Source organism: Leucopleurus acutus, assembly GCF_964270905.1.
Source record: "Leucopleurus acutus genome assembly, chromosome: 18".
Taxonomy (NCBI): domain Eukaryota; kingdom Metazoa; phylum Chordata; class Mammalia; order Artiodactyla; family Delphinidae; genus Leucopleurus; species Leucopleurus acutus.
Genome location: NC_139160.1, coordinates 23359035 through 23368955, shown reverse-complemented (window position 1 = coordinate 23368955; position 9921 = coordinate 23359035).

Below are 9921 nucleotides of genomic sequence, written 5' to 3'. Positions count from 1 at the left end.
AGGTTCTGCTTGCTTTCTTTCAGAAGTCATAATAAAAGGTCTTAAATGTTGGTTTGAATCCTTGCCCCAGGCATTAGTTTACTTTGAGAATCTTTTGCTGACTGAAGAGACTAGAGATAAGAAACAATTTTGTTTTCCAACCAAGAAGTTATGGTCCTTCTATAGTCCCTCTAAACTTGCTTACACACTGGTTGGTTATTTCTTGAACCCTTCTCTTTTCTTACAGGAACCTTATCAATATGTAGGTAGTGAGAGCCACTGATACTTTCAACATTCTGCCTGGAAATGTTATTACTCAAATCCCAAAGTTCAATAGGTACACTTCCTGTCTTTTGAATTACCAAATGACAATTTTACCGGTTTCTTTTTTTTTCTGCTGCTACATAATCAGTGTTGCTATTTTTCCATCCTTCTGTAGCAGTTTTCTCATTACTTTCCCAGACTCTGCCCACTTCTTGGTCTCAAAGCCAATGCCACATGTTTTACTTTTTTGTTATAACAGCACCCTAATTCTAAATCACAATTTCTGTGTTAGTTATCTCTTGCCACAAATAATGCTGCATAACAAGTCACCCCAAAATTCAGTGGCTTAAAACAACCATTTACTTAAGCTCGCAAGTCTGCCAACCAATAAGGCTGGGGACTTCCCTGGTAGCGGAGTGGTTAAGAATCCACCTGCCGACGCAGAGGACGCGGGTTCGATCCCTGGTCTGGGAAGATCCCACATGCCACGGAGCAACTCGGCCCGTGCACCACAACTACTGAACCTGTGAGCCACAACTGCTGAGCCCACACACCTAGAGCCCGTGCTCTGCAACAAGAGAAGCCACCGCAACGAGAAGCCCACACACTGCAACGAAGAGTAGCCCCTGCTCACCGCAACTAGAGAAAGCCCGTGCGCAGCAACAAAGACCCAATGCAGCCAAAAATAATTAATTTAAAAAAAGCCAATTAAGGCTGAATTATACTTCTTGTCTTTGATGTGAGATCAGCTGGCTGTTAGCTGATCTAGGGTGGCCTTGACTCAGGCCACTTGCCTCAATTACTTATATTATTCATCCTCCCATAGGCTAGTCTGATACGTTCTTATAGCCATGTCAGAGTGCAAGAGCGCACAAACCCAGCCTTGCAAGAGGGCAAGCAGAAGTTTGCAGGTGCTTGTCAAGCTTCTGCTAACACCTCTTTGGCCCAAAGCAGGTCAAAATGACCAAGTCCAGAGCTGGAGTGGGAGGAGGTTACAGAATTACAGGGAAAGAGGAGTAGATACAGATTAGCCATCAAATAATCTCCGTCTGCTATAGGAATTGTTGCTGTAAATGTAAGACTTCCTGGGTTAGAACCTTGCTCCAGGGCCCCCCTGGAACAGGGCTCATTGATGTCCTCATGGGTTAGCTAGCTCAGTTTCCTTCCCTTTTCTGACTCTTTCGTAAATTTTTTGGAAAGTTTTCAAACCCACCTACATTTTTTGCCAGTGTCATCTTTTCAGAGTACGTTTCACATATTTATCATCTACAGTGGTTAGTGGCACGTTCTCTTATTTGTCCTAAGTTAATCCTCCTCCCGGGAAGAGTGAACACCTGATGGAAATAGAAGGAGAAGAGGGAAGAACCTGCAGGGGCAAAAATGATTACTGAAAGCAGAGATATTTGAGTGTCAGTATCGTTGTTTCTGTAAATGTGGCTACATCTGTGTACGTTGGCATGGTGTATGATATACACACGTGTGTACGTGAACATATACATGTCTGTGCACATGTGCATTCGTGCCTGTATATATGCGTAGTGGTGGGTGTTCCTTCCCAGTTTATTAAAATATTCCACTATACGTGACCTGATAAATCATGAGACAGTGAGATGAGTACTTACAGGGCTAAGCCTTATGGGAAAAGAAGGAAATAGGAGTCCAAAGGGGGGTTATAAGAACAAAGCAGGAGCTGGGTGCTTCCAGGTTTGAGAAACTTCCAGCGGCAGTAATGAGGATTTCCTCACCCCTTCTCCTCCCATGTTTTTCCTTAAACCTGGATGCTGGAGAAACATGAGGTAAAAACATCCATGTTGCCTTTCCATAAAGTACATGAAGCAGAGAAGCACAAGATAAATTTTATCCCTTCTCTTCTCCCACCAAAACGTCCCCTCCTTACTGGAGATCGAGGACCAGGGGTAACCTACCTATAGTTCTTTCTCAGTCCCAAGATTGGGATGTTGTTCTGTTTCCCTTGAGATGTTTTATATTTGAAAAAACACACCAGGTTTGTCTTTGCCAAGACTGTCTTCCAGGAGGTCTGGCGTGAGTTCGGAGCTTTGCTGATTCTTCGTTGATTTCACGAGTCCCTAAAGCCTCCCGGTGAGGCCACAGGAATCTGGAGCTCTTCGGAGGCCTTGCTCTAGCTCCACACAGTCCGCCAGGCTCTTGGGACTGTGGGAGATTTCCGGTTACGTTGTGTTAAAGCATTTGTTCTTCCAGGGAGGAATCAGGAAGCTGAATCCACTTGATATGTTAGTGGTGACCTCTGAGGGGATATACTTTCCAACTGGCAGTGGACTGTGAGGCCAGGAGATTGAAAACGTTTGATAGAAAACATCTGCTAAGGTCTATGAACTTAGATGACCTAGTAAGACCCAGATAATGGATAAAATTACAGAAAGACCCTATGAGACAGGTTGTTACTATTATCCCCATTTCAGAGATTTAGTCACTTGGAGTGATTCCAGAAAAATGCTCTTGAATGCCTCACTCTACTGTCTCTACGACCAGGCAATCTACTCCTTCCATGGCCGAGAGGTTGGAAGCTTCATTTCTCAGCCTATAGAATCAAGCAGCGATATATAAAATACTGGACTGTAGGTTGGCATAGTCTAGACTTTGCTGTCCTCTGCCACCCACAGTTTGACTGTATACCAGGCCCAGCACCACAAAGCCTTTTCTTTGGCGTACATTGAACCAAAGTTACCGTTACCGGCTCAAGGAACAGATATTGAGGTGCAAAACCCTTCCCATGATATGTTGATTTGATGTAACACTTAATGTCTGTTTAATAAACCACCCACAGTGGTGTTCATACATTATCTCTGTCTGAAGACAGTGTTTGACTTGCCAGCCCATATTTCACATTCTGTATCAAAAAATACTAGAGAAAGCAACCCTCACTTAGGCATAAACATATTCAAAGGCAAAAGATTTATTTATTGATGAGCGCCTCACCTTGACTAATTTTTAGCTTTTTCCATTCTTCTTGGAAAGAAGAATGCTTTCCAAAAAGAGATTGCTACCAGATGTCGTGGGTTACATGCTCAGATGAAAAGCATATGAAATGGAATATTCCGGTTTCTGACTCAGTCCTATTCTTATCTACACATAGCTCTTCTTACGTGAACCTGACAGTGTTGGGGTTGATATTAAGACAGACTACTTTAGTAAACAAGAAAAAGAGTATTACTCCCTACAGTAGCAAATGAGCTTTATAGAGAAATTCCTTTGTGCAGGGGAAGATATTACAATTTTCAACACACAATAGATATATTTGCTAGACAAATAAAAAAGCATTTCATTACATGCAATGCACTTTCTGTTGTACATTAACCACTTTTTTGCTTTGTATAGAAAAGTACCATCTTCTACTGTAAAATGTTTGCTCTTTATTTTGAGTCTGGTTTTCCCGTGAAGTAAGAACATTCCATTCCATAGCCCTGTACAATACATGTACATTATAAAAGAGGTGAAATGTGCATTAGAAACGTCTGAGCGTTAGTGTTTGGGTATCTGTACAGTTCAGGGAGCAGGCAAACGGAGTGAAAATTTTGGACCCGAACAGCTTATTTTATTAACACAACCAGTCTGTAATTACTAGATTTACTGGAGTCTTTTACTTTGATACTCTCAGCAACTGTAATAGACATGCATGTTCTCTAAAATAATACTGTTGCATGTTCCAGCTACATCTGTAGTTTTTCCTGACAGTGTTTCTTCTGGGTTAAAGAAAACGTAATTAATACTTTACTTAATCCTCGCATACTGCATACCTAGTTGACCATCATTCAAAATGGCAGTTGCCCAGAGCCATATAGTTTCTTCCCAGTTGAATGTATATGACCCTGATTACTGTCTGTTGGAAATATGCGAAATAAGTAAAAAGGGAGCTGTAACAAAGAATTCTGGCTTTAGAGTTACTCCTGGCTGAGGGTCACTGTGATGGTGACTGACTGCCCATTTGACTGTAAGAGTTGTGAGTGTCTTTGCAGGTTAGAGAGTTGCAACTATTCTGCTTATGTTGGTCTTAACGTATTTAATGGACTATTGAACATACTTAATGGACTATTTGTGGGGGTGATGCTTATGCTTGTCTTATTTTATTCGTATGTTTAGAAACATATTGACTATTTATCCCTAAAGACAGGAATGGGCTAAGAGCAGGGAAAGCACTTGGCTGCTTTGTTTGGGATGATATAGCTAAAGTACTGTTTCTGAAGAAGCCAATGCCTCAGTCTCCCTGGCTCTGATCTGTGGGCTTTATGCACGCTCTCTTATTTAATCATCACAGTCATCCTCCGACATAGGTGTTCGCAGTACCGTGTCATGAATCTGGGACTAGCACCTCACTGGCTTTAAGTAACGAGCTTTAGTCACAAGGCCAGTGAGGGTTAGGGCTGGGACTCAACTCTGACACAGACTGAACGCTCTCCTCTCCTACGTAGTATGAGAAATTGCTAAATGTTTGAAGCCCAGAAATTAAAAAAAAGAAAAAAATCCACTAGAAAGCAGAAGAGGGAAATTAGAGTTGGTGGAACTAGAAACACAGTATTTTTAATGATCTAATATATAAACACATTCATTATAACTTAACTCTGAAATGTTCATGTTTGGTGTGCTACACATAAAAGTATAGTTTATTCAGATACTAATGACAGGCTGATTGAATATACATGTAAACCTTTGACCATTTTGATATAAAGTGAGCCAAGCTGTAAGATTTTAGGAGCCTAACATCTCTTTATTTTCTCAGTTTATGAGGAGAAACTATGAGCATTATGGTAAAATAGTTCTTACGTTTTCAGGATAAAACAGCTTTTATTGAGTGGAACAAATAAACACAGCACCCATTTTTAGAAAAGGGGTTTAAAAAAAAACATCCAAGTAAAACACCCCCAGCCCTTACCAAGAAAAAACAACTTGTCACATACCATATTTGTCGCATGGATGTTTGTTTAAAAGTCTCGTTTTCTACACAATTACTGCCAATATTTTCTACTTGTCATTTCTTTTTTATTACCCTCATTGAAAACGAGAGGTTTATCAAGATGGAAACAAACTTCGCTACACTTTCAAGTGTTGTTTTTGATGTGGTATTTACTAAAGTATTTGAGTCCTTTCAAGCGTAGACCACTGACTTTTCCTTGCTCCAACAGAAGAGGGATACTCAAGCCAGCTGGAAGAGTTCTCATACAATGGAATATTACTCAGCCTCAGAAAGGAATGAAATTCGGACACATGCCACAACATGGATGAACCTTGAAGACATTTAGCTAAGTGAAGTAAGTGAGACAGAAGGACAAATGCTGTATGTTCCACATGTATGAGAGACCTAGAACAGGCAAATTCAAAGAGACGTAAAGTAGAAGAGAGGTTACCAGGGGGTGAAGGAGGGGGGATAGGGAGTTACTGTTTAATGGGTACCGTAAAATTTGTTGGGGATGATGAGGAAAAGTTATAAATAGAGTGGTGACTGGTTATGTGCCATTGTGAATATACTTCATGCCACTGAATTATACAATTAACGAATGGTTAAAAGATAAATATTATGTTATACATATTTTTCCAAACAAAAAATTTTTTTCGAAAAGGCAAGAATGCTGCCGAGGTCTTACAACTGAGGGAAAGAAAGTTCTAGCCTCTATTACTGGACCTAATATCTCAATACGTTCTGATTCAACAAATTCAGAAAATTCCTGTGTGGGCTTTTCTTTCATGCATTGGGTTCATTCAGTCAATAAATACTTAAAAGTCATGGTATGTCGTGTCAGTCTGAGGGACTAGAGGGATGAGTAAGGGAGGTCTCCAGCCTGCAGGACGTGGGAGAGACAGCTGCATTCATAAATGGTTAACGTACAGCATTAGGGCTGCAGTAGAATTATACTGAAGTAGTGGGAACACAGGAGAGGAGATTCCTGAGGGGATCAGGGCTTCATAGAAGAGTTAATAATTGACCTGGGCTTGAACTTTAAGAAGGAATTGGGTTGCTTTTTGTATTTCAGTATTATGTAGTACATTATCACATTGTCTGTCTTGGAATCTTGGATCTAAAATATTTGCAGCCTTTTCAAATACTTTGTAATTTTTCCTTTTGTGTCTAAGCAAACTAGTCTCTGGAGGCAGGAAAACATCTTGGTTCCTTCTCTGTCCTGCTTTCTAAATATTTATAAGTAAAACCACTTTGAGAAATAATTCAGAGTAAACGAGACATGCTTGGATCCCTCAAAGAACCTGCGGTCTAACGGGGAGATGAGGCAAAGACAGCTGGGCAGTAAATGCCTTAAGAAGCAGTCAATGTGGGACGGCCGTGCACAGGCCGGAGAAATGACTTCTGGGGAATGGAGAAAAGCTTCACGGCAGAGGAGGGTGTCTTTGTGTTTTCCTCTTAAGGCTGTGTAGAATTTTGACAACTAGATGTGCGTAAGGTCTTTTCCTTCAGATAGAAAGATATGAGCAAAAGCAGAAAGGCAAAAAATGTCAGCCCTACTCAGGGGAGCAGTGAAAAAGCAAGCCAGAAAGCCCCGTTGGGGCCGGGTTACAAGGATCTCCAAACTTTCAACGCTCTGCTTACTTCTCGGAATCCAAGAACAATGATCTGTTATTGGTAGATTTAGGAGACAAAGGCCAGAGTGTGCCCACTTGTACGCACGTGCAGGGGATGGTGGAGAGTAGAGGAGAGTCAAAGCGGGGATCCGAAAGCACTGCCTGGGCATCGGGCTCACAGGAGGAGTGGGGATAGACTGAACTAGAAGCGTGACGTAGCGAAAAGAAGAACATGTTTTGGAGTCACTGGGTCCTGGTTTCAAATCCCATATTCAGAATTTTCTAACTGTGCGAACTGGGCCACATTGTTAGAACTTCTGAGCCTCTTTCTCCTTGTGTGACCAATGAGGACAATAATACTATCCTTGTATAGGGTTATCCCGAAGATTAGGGAGGATGGGGTGACAGACATGTGTAGACGGCCCTCAAAGGTACCAAAGTTAGTTCCTTCCCCAGGTGATCTCTAGAGTCCCATCTGAAACCAGAATGTGGGTGAACTAATTTAGCAGTTCTTTTATTTTCCTGCAAAAGTTCTTTTCACAATTGAAGAAGTTAGAAAGTGGTGTCTTTTTGTCAGATCTAAAATAAGGTCGCACCAACTCCTTTTCCTAATCAGAGGTCTAAGCTAGGTTCACCCTGTGCAGTGTATCCTTCGGCTAAAGTGACTACAGGCAGTACTTGAAAGCATGAATGCACGTTTGAAAACATCTACCAGACTTTCAAGTTGCAGATAGTCTAGATTGTGGTACCTCCCCTTGTGTCCCTACTTTATAACTGCCACTTCACAGAATTCGTTTTTTCTAATTATTTTTCAGGTGAACCTCTTAGGTCTTCTATTTTATAGTAACGTTATCTATAAATGAGGTCGTCTCCTTTCTGACCGTTGTATCCTTATTTGCGTCTCCTTTTTCTTTTTTTGAAGTCTTAAAATGTTCTCTCACGTTTTATTTTTTTCTCTTTCTGTTTTTTTTTTTAAACAAATTGACACTGTGTACAAAGAGTTCAAGTGGCCAGTAAAACTCCTGCTTTAAAATTGTTGGCTTTACGTAACAGAGTGTATAGTTTGAATTCACATCAGAGCTTTTCCAAAATGGCAATGGTACAAGCATATGACTTTCTCTGGTATCCAAAACCTGTTCTGGCTTTCCTTTGGCTAAGGAATAGAAAACTAGACAGCCTTCTAAAGCTGCCACAATTTCCTAAAATGCTTGGATAAAAGGTGGCATGCTTCATTTCTCTTGCTTCCCCTGACAACACTGGACTAAAGAGAAAACGAAGACAATTTAGTCAGTAGTAACTTAAGCAGTAGCTAGCTCGCTCTGGATACATGTGCCAGGATGAGGGTGGTGGTGGGCATTAACAGGTGGTAATGGTAAGGCCTCTAGTATTTCAACATTTAATAGGACGTTGATATTTAGTCTGAATCCCATAGCGCTGTTGTCACACCTTTTCTGTTACGTGGCTCACATCATATAGACACTTTCGGGAAAATGTCTTTTCCCCATTGAACTATGAGCTCATTGGGGGCGGGAGGGGGTGGGTCCTTTCTTACTCAGCTCCATATTCATGGGTTTAGCACTGAGCCTGAACATAACATATGTGTAGATATTTATGGGAGGCATGAATAAGAACCTTAATTTATCAGGGCTCAGTGAAAAGAGCCTGAGGACAATAATGTCCAATAGGGAATTATGAATGTCTTTTCAGAATTTCAAAGAACATTCACTGTTCAGCTGTCTTCCTAAAAAATGTTTCATTTAAAATTAATCAATATCTTGAATACCTGTCTTTTTAAAATAATTTTTATGTAAGGAAGCAGGAAGGAGATACAATTTAAAGCCCTAGTCTACTTGTAATTGAAGAAGGGAAGCTCCAATTCTCTCTAAACTGTTGGTCCAAGTGTGAATTCTTTAATTCCTTTTCTAACTTGTATGTATTCCAGAAAACATACAAATAAGTAAATCCAGGAATTAATAATATTAATTGGCTACTTCGTTCCTATGCACGAGGACACAAAACAACGGTAACATTTATGTTGATTACATTTGGATGTCATATCATCTTGGTATTTTCAAATACTATCTGTCTATCTATTCTAGTGCTGTATAAATCTCCTTTTCTTAGTACTTTCCACTTTATGATTTTTACATATTCCTGTTTGAAATAACGTTTTGTCTCAATGTCACTCATGCATTTATTTAATCATTTACAAATGATGGTCTGTGAGATGGGACTGAATAATGTGAAAAATATTTCTTAAGGAAGAATGAAAATATATCAAAGAACAATTTGCAAAACCAATATGGTAGAAGTCATATTTATTGAAAAAAATTAATATCTTTGCTATAAAATTTGTAACAGGAATATTTACTAAATGTTTATTTTGATGCAGAAACCTGAATTTTATACCAAGTACAAGACAGTAGCACTAGTTTTTCTTTTATTTACATTTTATGAAAATTGTTATGCCGTCCATGTTAAAAGAACTTATGATGGAGAACTGTTACATTAGAAAAATAATATTCTTGGTAAAGCATTCTCAAGGAGTACAATCACATCTTCTGCCTCTTCGATAAGGCAGAAGTCCCTATAACAGCATATAACTTAATTTACAAAATACAGTAACTGTTCAGACACATATTCAAGTTTTCTTTTGGTATGATTTATTTTCCTCACTGTAAAATTACTTTCTCTCTCTCTCTCTCTCTCTCTCTTTTTTTTTTTTTACTAAAACAGAAAGACTTTCAGGAAAATGTCATTGAATGATTTCAGCTATAGATTACATATACAACAACTCTGTAGCCTAGCAACAACCATTGCCACACCATCATTAACTTTAAATATTTTACTTGGTGAGCTATTCTCAAACGTAGCATATTTTAAGGTTTTGCCATCATGACCGTGGAATCGTTGGTTTTCGTAGCAAACAGATCTGTCACAGTATGAAGCTTTGTTTGTTTTAGGGAACTGGTACACAATTACATTTCCACTCACGAGAGAACGCCACAGATGTAACTAAAGTCAGGCTCTGATGGCCCCATAAAGGTCCTGCGCTGGACCAGCCCCAAACCTCCTGGGCGCTCACACTGCACAGCCCTGGCTGGGTTCAGGCAGTTTCATACCCAGAGACTC